The sequence below is a fragment of the Anas platyrhynchos genome, chromosome W (genome assembly GCF_047663525.1).
Source record: "Anas platyrhynchos isolate ZD024472 breed Pekin duck chromosome W, IASCAAS_PekinDuck_T2T, whole genome shotgun sequence".
In the NCBI taxonomy this organism is placed as follows: Eukaryota; Metazoa; Chordata; class Aves; order Anseriformes; family Anatidae; genus Anas; species Anas platyrhynchos.
In genome coordinates this window covers 13960881-13970389 of record NC_092620.1, presented here as the reverse complement: position 1 = coordinate 13970389, position 9509 = coordinate 13960881, and positions in this window count along the sequence as shown.

Genomic DNA, 9509 nt, shown 5'->3' with positions numbered 1-9509 from the left:
CTGGTTGGATTCAGAACACTGAACTATCACGGATAACCACCCTTACCCTAGTTGCACTTAATGAGAGCTATCACAATGCAATCAAGTATGGTTTATTACAGCAACAGATAATCAGGTTCTTTTGGATTGCCAGCGATAGTGACTGTCTGCAAAAGCAAGCTAGTATGCATGAAATACACAGGTGTTATAGGTGTTACAGGTGTTACAGATGTTACAGGTGTTACAGGTGTGCAGCCTAGAAATAAACCCGTTAAAAGGATCAAAGACTCTATAGAGATTTATAAGCAAGTATTCAGATCTCACCCAAAGGCGTCCCAATGGGGGGGGGAAGAGAGGCTCAGCCCGTCAACTGGTCCCAGGAGTCAGGAGGTCCTACGGATGTTGTATTTCCTCGGGATGGTATCTCCCCTGACGGTGGTATCTTCCCTAACATCCCCTCTCTCTTGGGCCAATTTATATTATTTTCTATCTTTTAGGTGGACCTTGAGTGATTCTAGTCAAGCATATCTTAGTTATGATTGGTGAAAAGTTCTCCCGTCTCCATTTAAAGTAATAGGCTCCGAGAAATTCAGGGCGCATGCTCAGTGAGGGGTGGTTGCACCTTGGAGGCGGGTAGCTTTTGGGATGGAGGTGTGTTTTGGTATTATAATGATATTATAATGAGCAAAAAGTACACTAGGGTACAGCATTTGTCAAAACATGACAGGTCTTTGGCTCAGGGTGGCAAAAAGTGCAGCTTTGTGCACAAGAACAATCGAGGCCCCACCTGGTTACAGAGCCTAGCCATGGTGTCTCCACTCCACTCTATGCTCCGTGCTGTTCCTTAGAGCTAGCAAATCAAGTTTCCCCAGCGCAATAGCATCTAAGGTTGGAAGCCTAGGGAATGCTCAGGTAATGCAGTTATGCCCTACCCTGAAAGCCTGTACCTTTTCCTTAAAAATGTGAATGCTAGTTTTCGTAGTTACTTCAGGCAATTACACCACAGGGGTGCTACAGAATTTATGGGATTATAGAGCAGACTAGATTAAATTGACATTTTGAGTTGTTAGTAATTACATGGACTAGATTAAATTGACATTTTGAGTTGTTAGCAATTACATTTGAAGATCTTCCTAGTCAAGGCATTCAACTTTTCTTTTGAGTCCCACTTTTTCAAACTGCTGTACAAATTTTTGAGAGCTACATTCAATTAGTTTCTTAACCTCATTTTTTTCCACAAAAATTTCAACAAAATGTGCACTGCCATTGCAACAAATCAAGCAAATGCTTGAGGAAAATATAAATTCCGGTCCTTGTCCACATTAAAATTCAATCCTAGCACAGCTGCCCTCTAAGTGTAGGGTTATTTGATCCCGCACAGCCTTTCTGGCAGGCAAGGCTCCGGCAGTGCCTGCTGCCGTGGTGGTTTTACTCAGGTGGGCAGCCAAGCTCCACCACAACCGCTCTCTCACTCCCCCTCTCCTCAGAAGGAAGGGGGAGAAAATACAACACAGAGAACTTGAGGTTTGAGATGAGAAAGGTTTAATTAAAGGGAAAGGGAATGGGGAGGAAAAACAGATACAAAAGAAACAATCAGTCCGCGTGGAAGCACAGAGAGAGAGAAAAATTATTCTCTACTTCCCATCAGCAAGCAGTGTTCGGCCACGTCCTGGGAAGCAGGGCCTCAAACGCGTAGTGGTTGTTCAGGAGGAACAGCCCCCTCCCCCACGAGAGCCCCCCCTTTTATTGCTGAGTGTGACATCAGGTGTTATGGAATATCCCTTTGGTTGGTTTAGGTCAGCTGCCCCGGCAATGTCCCCTCCCCATCACTTGCCCACCCCCAGCCTGCTGGCTCTTGGGGGCTTGGAAGAGGTCCTGATGCTGTGCCAGCACTACGCAGCAATAGACACAACACTGGAGTGATATCAGTGCTGTTCCAGCTACGAGTGCAGAGCACAGCACTGTGCGGGCTGCTGCAGGGAAAAGGTGACTCCAGCTCAGACAGACCCAACACAACTTCCACCCCTTATTCCATAACATTTGTGTCACAATCAGGTACAGTTTAGTATATAGATGTTCTCATCACCATTGTTTTCTGTCCATTGAAGCATTTTATGTCTGTACTTCTCTTTATTCTATAGGTCTTTTCCCAAAATGCTCATAAAAACTGTTGATGGTTTCAGCTTCATCTGTCAAAGTGGTCACTCAGGGCAGGCGAAGTTGGTTTTCTTGACACCAGCACCAGCTTAGGTCACATCACTGTTGCACTTGCCCGGTTCCTTGCAAAGTTGACCTGTCCTTGGTTCTGCAGTGTCCTCCTACAACACATAACTTGGATAACAGATTAATTTTCTCCCAGTGTTAAATCTCCTTGTGGCACACACTTGATATCCCCATCTTTCTGCATTACCCACCAGGTATACCCTGGTCCTTGGGCAAAGACAATCCCACGAGTGGGTTTGCCTTTTCCCATGGCAGGGGCAACCCACGCTGCCTTCCCCATCCACTTCCCCACATGCACTACAGGGACTTTAGCTTCTCCCACAGTGTGTAGGGGTTTTGTTTTAGCAGGACCAGGACGGCTTTCAGACCCCCTGTTGTTAACTAGCCAAGTGGCCTCTGGTAGATTTATATCCCAATGTTTCCATGTCCCAGCACCCAATGCTCGCAGCATAGTTTTTAACAGTCCATTGTACCTCTCAACCTTCCCAGAGGCTTGTGGGTGATAGGGGATGTGGTACACGATTCAATGCCATGTCTCTTGGCCCAGGAAGTGATCAAATTATTTCGGAAGTGACTCCCATTGTCGGACTCAATTCTTTCTGGTGTACCATGTCGCCACAGTACTTGTCTTTCCAGGCCCAAGATAGTGTTTCGGGCTGTGGCATGGTTTACTGGATATGTTTCCAGCCACCCAGTAGTTGCTTCTACCATGGTGAGTATGTAACGTTTACCTTGGCGGGTTTGTGGAAGTGGTCCGATGTAGTCAATCTGCCAGGCCTCACCATAACGAAATCCAAGCCATCTCCCCCTATTCCAGGGAGACTTTACCCTCATGGCTTGTTTGATTGCAGCACAGGTATGTGCACACTCATGGGTAACCTGTGTGATGGCCTCAATGGTAAGGTCCACCCCTCGATCACGAGCCCATCTGTATGTGGCATCCCTCCCCAGATGTCCTGATGTTTCATGGGCCCATCGAGCTACAAACAGCTCACACTTACGTCCCCAGTCCAGGTCCACCTGAGCTATTTCAATTTTTGAAGCTCTGTCTACTTCTTCATTGTTCTGATGTTCTTCGGTAGCACGATTCTTAGGCATATGGGCATCTACATCTACATCTACCTTTACAGCCAGGTTTTCTACCCGGGCAGCAATATCTTGCCACAGGGTAGCAGCCCAGATAGGTTTACCTCTGCGCTGCCAGTTGCTCTCTTTCCATTGTTGCAGCCACCCCCACAGCGCATTTGCCACCATCCATGAGTCAGTATAGAGATACAGTACCGGCCACTTTTCTCTTTCAGCAATTTCTAGGGCCGGTTGTATAGCTTTCACTTCTGCATACTGACTCGACTCACCTTCCCCTTCCATGGCCTCCACAACTTGTCGTGTGGGACTCCACACAGCAGCTTTCCACTTCCGATGGCTCCCTACCACACGGCAGGATCCGTCAGTAAACAACACATACTGCTTTCTGTCTTCTGGCAACTCATTGTATGGTGGTGCCTCTTCAGCACGAGTTACTTCTTCTGTTGGTGCTCCGAAATCCCTGCCCTCTGGCCAGTCCATAATCTCTTCCAGGATTCCCGGGCGGTTGGGTTTTCCCATTCGAGCCCGCTGTGTAATTAACGCTACCCATTTACTCCACGTAGCATCGGTTGCATGATGTGTAGTGGGGATTTTCTCTTTGAACATCCAATGTAACACAGGTAGCCGTGGGGCCAAGAGAAGTTGTGCTTCTGTACCAACAACTTCTGAAGCGGCTCGAATCCCCTCATATGCTGTTAATATTTCCTTTTCAGTTGGGGTGTAATTGGCTTCTGATCCTCGATAGCCCCGGCTCCAGAACCCCAAAGGTCGGCCTCGAGTTTCTCCTGGGGTCTTCTGCCAGAGGCTCCAGGTGAGGCCATGCTCCCCAGCTGCAGTGTACAGTATGTTTTGCACAGCTGGTCCAGTATGGACAGGCCCAAGGGCTACTGCACGAGCTATTTCTTGTTTGAGATGTTCAAAGGCCTGTTGTTGCTCAGGGCCCCACTCGAACGAGTTCCTCTTCTGAGTCACTCGATATAGAGGACTCACAAGCTGACTATAGCCGGGCACATGCATTCTCCAAAATCCCACAAGACCTAGGAAAGCTTGTGTTTCTTTTTTGCTAGTTGGCGGAGACATAACTGTTATTTTGTTGATCACATTTGTCGGAATGTGGCGACGTCCATCCTGCCATTTTACCCCCAAGAACTGGATTTCCTGTGCAGGTCCTTTGACCTTATTCTGTTTAATGGCAAAACCAGCTTTCAAGAGAATTTGAATTATTTTCTTCCCTTTCTCAAAAACTTCTTCTGCTGTATTACCCCATACAATGATATCATCGATGTACTGCAGGTGTTCAGGAGCGTTCCCCTGTTCCAGTGTCGTCTGGATCAGTCCATGGCAAATGGTAGGGCTGTGTTTCCACCCCTGGGGCAGTCGATTCCAAGTATACTGAATGCCCCTCCAAGTGAAAGCAAATTGTGGCCTGCATGCTGCTGCTAGAGGGATAGAGAAAAATGCATTAGCAATATCGATTGTAGCATACCACTTGGCTGCCTTTGACTCTAGTTCGTACTGGAGTTCTAGCATGTCTGGCACTGCTGCACTTAGTGGTGGTGTGACTTCATTCAGGCCCTGATAGTCCACTGTTAGCCTCCACTCGCCATTGGACTTTCGCACTGGCCATATAGGACTGTTAAAAGGTGAATGAGTCTTGCTGATCACTCCTTGGCTCTCCAGATGGTGAACTAACTCATGGATAGGAATCAGGGAGTCTCGGTTGGTGCGATATTGCCGCCGGTGCACAGTTGTAGTCGCAATTGGCACTTGCTGTTCTTCAATCCTCAGCAGTCCTACAGCAGAAGGGTCTTGTGAGAGACCAGGCAGGGTAGACAGCTGCTTAATCTTCTCTGTGCTCAAGGCAGCTATGCCAAAAGCCCACCGGTACCCTTTTGGATCCTTGAAGTACCCTTTCCTGAGGTAGTCTATGCCGAGGATGCACGGAGCCTCTGGGCCAGTCACGATGGGGTGCTTTTGCCACTCCTTCCAAGTTAGACTCACTTCAGCTTCCAATATGGTTAGCTCTTGGGATCCCCCTGTCACTCCATAAATACAGATGGGTTCTGCCCCTTGGTGGCCTGATGGCATTAGGGTACACTGTGCGCCTGTGTCCACTAAAGCTTTATATTTTTGCGGTTCCGGTGTGCCAGGCCATCAAATCCACACAGTCCAGTAAATCCGGTTGTCCCTCTCCTCTACCTGGCCAGAGGCAGGGCCCCACTAGTCTTGGTCGGAGTATCTATCAATTAATTCTTCCAAATGTGAAGCAGAAGTCTCTTTGTCAGGGTCAGGAGTAATACTATTCCTTCTACTGCCTCTGGGGGACTGTTCAACAGAAACTGGAGCAGCAATCCTCTTAGGGGCCCTCTTTGTTGCTGCTGTATCTTTCCGTAGCTCACGTACCCGAGCAGCTAGGGCCGAGGTCGGTTCACCATCCCACTTCCTCATATCTTCCCCATGGTCACGTAAATAAAACCACAAGGTACCTCGCGGTGTGCGTCCCGGATTCTCCCTTGTTTGAGCCGGGGACTGCTGGCGCTTGATGGCCGAAAGATTTTTTCGTTTAGGTGAGGACGAAGCTATGTGTTCATCTAGCCGTTAGGACAGTCTCTCCACAGCTGAAATGCAGCCCCGTACTGGGGCAGAGAGATTTTCTTCATATTTATGAAGTTGATTGGACACGGTGTCCACAGTTGGCCCCATCCCCTCCTCCCAACCCATTACTGCCAGTGTGCTGGCATGTGTTAGGGGTGCCGCCCGTACAAACTTCCACCACATGGATGTTGTGCATTGAACTTCATCGGGGTCTTTAGGTACCTGGGCGTTGTTTAAATCACTATAAAGCATCTCCAGCACAGCTAATTCCCGCAGCTGCTGGAGGCCCTGATCCATAGTGGTCCATTTGTTTACTTGGTAGACAATATCCTCTTTATGGGGATACCTTTCTTTCACAGCTGTTAGGATTCGCCTCCAGAGGCTGATAACTTGTGCCTCTCTTCCAATTACTCTATCAATGAGCCGTTCTCTGGAAAGGGATCCCAGCTGCTTGGCTTCATTGCCTTCTAGCTGTTGGGTATTGGCCCCACTATCCCAGCATCGAAGCAGCCAGGTGAGGATGTGCTCACCTGGATGGCGACTGAAGTCTTTTCGTAGTTCTCGCAGCTCACTCAAGGATAGAGACCGAGTAGTTTCTGATTCATCTATGATTTCAGTCTCTTCTTTGTGATGTTGCCGTGATAACGCTGCTTTAGAGCTGCTTGCCTTTTCTTCTTCTCCCTCATCTGTAGGAGGAGCTTCTTCCTGTACTAAACGACCTGATCTCCGTTTCCACTGTTTCGTCTTTACTACAGGGGCGACTGATACCATAGATGGTCGGTCCTCTGGGGTGGTCACAGTGTGTGCTGTCTCATAATCAAATTCAAGAACCTCCCTATCCCCTTGAGGGTGCTGCGCAATGTTAATTGACATCTGATAGGCGTAAGCCAGACCCCAGCAGAGTGCAGCAATCTGGTGGAGTTCTCTAGTATTGCCAGGGTCAGGGCATACGTCTTTCAAACATTGTACCAGTTTTCTTGGATTTTGTACTTGTTCAGGGGTGAAATTTAGAACCATTGGAGGAGAAAACCGTGATAGGTACCTGCCCAAATCCCCACACACACCTTGCCACCCACAACTTTGTCTGGGGACAGGTCCTTGGATAATATTCTTAATAAATTGCTTTACCTTGGGGAAGAAGACAAACACAAGACCTAGTAATAGGAGGATAATATCTGACCAAGGGTATCCAAGATACTGAAAGGCTGCTGTAATTAGCCCACAGGGAGAAAAGTAGAAGGCACCACACCCGATATTATTCACTGATTGACTGCTAGGGGCAAAAAAGAAGGCGCTGTAATTCTTAATATTTTCAATAAGATAATCTCCAGGAGACCAGGAGGATAACCATGCCGGGCCTGAATACCAAACAAAACTGAAGGCCAGTATGTTACAGCACGACACGATAAAAAAAAACAAGCACAGACTTCAACACTTTCTCCGATCGGATGTAAAGGAAAAAAGAAAACAGAGAGTAGGCTACATGCAACATATCCACACAGAAAAGTATTGCCAGAAAACCGAGCATTATGACTATCAATATGTTAGTTGTAAATACTTCAATCAATGCTATTGTTATCTCAACCCTCGAGCCCCGCGTTGGGCGCCAAAAAGGACTGTGGTGGTTTTACTCAGGTGGGCAGCCAAGCTCCACCACAACCGCTCTCTCACTCCCCCTCTCCTCAGAAGGAAGGGGGAGAAAATACAACACAGAGAACTTGAGGCTTGAGATGAGAAAGGTTTAATTAAAGGGAAAGGGAATGGGGAGGAAAAACAGATACAAAAGAAACAATCAGTCCGCGTGGAAGCACAGAGAGAGAGAAAAATTATTCTCTACTTCCCATCAGCGAGCGGTGTTCGGCCACGTCCTGGGAAGCAGGGCCTCAAACGCGTAGTGGTTGTTCAGGAGGAACAGCCCCCTCCCCCACGAGAGCCCCCCCTTTTATTGCTGAGTGTGACATCAGGTGTTATGGAATATCCCTTTGGTTGGTTTAGGTCAGCTGCCCCAGCAATGTCCCCTCCCCATCACTTGCCTGCTGGCTCTTGGGGGCTTGGAAGAGGTCCTGATGCTGTGCCAGCACTACGCAGCAATAGACACAACACTGGAGTGATATCAGTGCTGTTCCAGCTACGAGTGCAGAGCACAGCACTGTGCGGGCTGCTGCAGGGAAAAGGTGACTCCAGCTCAGACAGACCCAACACAGCTGCCCAGACCGGCAATAGGACCCGGGGAGCCCCGACCTCAGGGCCCTGTTGTTCTGCGGGTCATTGCCCGTGTCCGCGTTAAAAGCTGCCGGTCTCACTTCTCTGAATCAGCGCGCACATAAACTCCTGTGCCAACAGTTCCCGATATCCTAATATTATTTGTCCTGTGGGAGGGGAAATAAAAACAAGTTGCGCCGCAATAGTACACCCACAGGAAGACAGGCAGGCAGGCAGACCCAGCCGCCCTCCGCGCGCCGCCCAGCTCCGCGGCCTTCCGCGCCCTGCCCCGGGCAGAGAGACCGTCCCCTTCTTTGCTTCCTGTAGTTCAGTGCAAGTTTGTTTTATCTACTGAAGACCGACAGCTTGTCCTGGTTTCAGTTAGGACAGAGTTAATTTTCCTCCTAGGAGCTGATAGGGTGCTATATTTTGGCTTAGGATGAGAAGAGTGCTGATAACACCCCGATGTTTTAATTGTTGCAGAGCAGTACTTACACCAAGCCAAGGACGTTTCAGCTTCTCACTCTGTCCTGCCAACAGGTAGGCTGGGGGTGCAAGAGCTGGGAGGGGACAGACCCAGGACAGCTGACCCAAACTGGCCAAAGGGGTATTCCATACCATCTGACGTCATGCTAAACAATATATAGGGGTGGCTAGCTGGGGTGGGGGAGCAGGCTGCTTGGGGATAGGCTGAGCATCGGTCAGCGGGTGGTGAGCAATTGCATTGTGCATCACTTGTTTTGTACACATTATTAGTAGTAGTACTATTATCATCATCATTATTATTATTGTTATTGTTATTGTTATTGTTATTATTATTTTCCTGTCTTAATAAACTGTCTTTATCTCAACTCACCGGCTTCACTTTCCATTTCTCTCCCCCGTCCCAGAGAGGGAGGGGGGAGGGTGAGCGAACAGCTGTGTGGTGTTTAGCTGCCGTCCGGGTTAAACCACAACACAGATGCAGAGGAAATGCAGCAGATATTGTTCAGAACCTATAGGTATGGGAGCCCGGGGAGCTGTGTGCCGCAGCGCACGACAGGAGCTGTAAGAGCATCGGTTGGCAGTTCCCTCGCCTTGCTCTGTCCCGCAGAAAGTCCGCAATATCACCCTGGACCTCCGTGAAACTTCCTGGGGCATAGGTGCATGGTAAATCTCTGCTCCAATTGATGGAAACTGCTTGCATTGAACAGAAAATAAAATTCAACAAACAAAGGACAAAAAAGGAATAAGAAACCTGCACTTTTCTCCGTTCTGGCGGCCACTCTGCTCTCGATGCCATTGCGGCCATCAGCGCTGCCAGCGCCGCCGCCCACCCCGCTGTCAGCTCCAGGCACCCGCCCGCCCCGCCGCCAGCTGCTGCGTTTCTCCAGTTTGAGCGCCTGCATGCACACATCGGGCGCTGCCATGTTTCACCTCCTGCT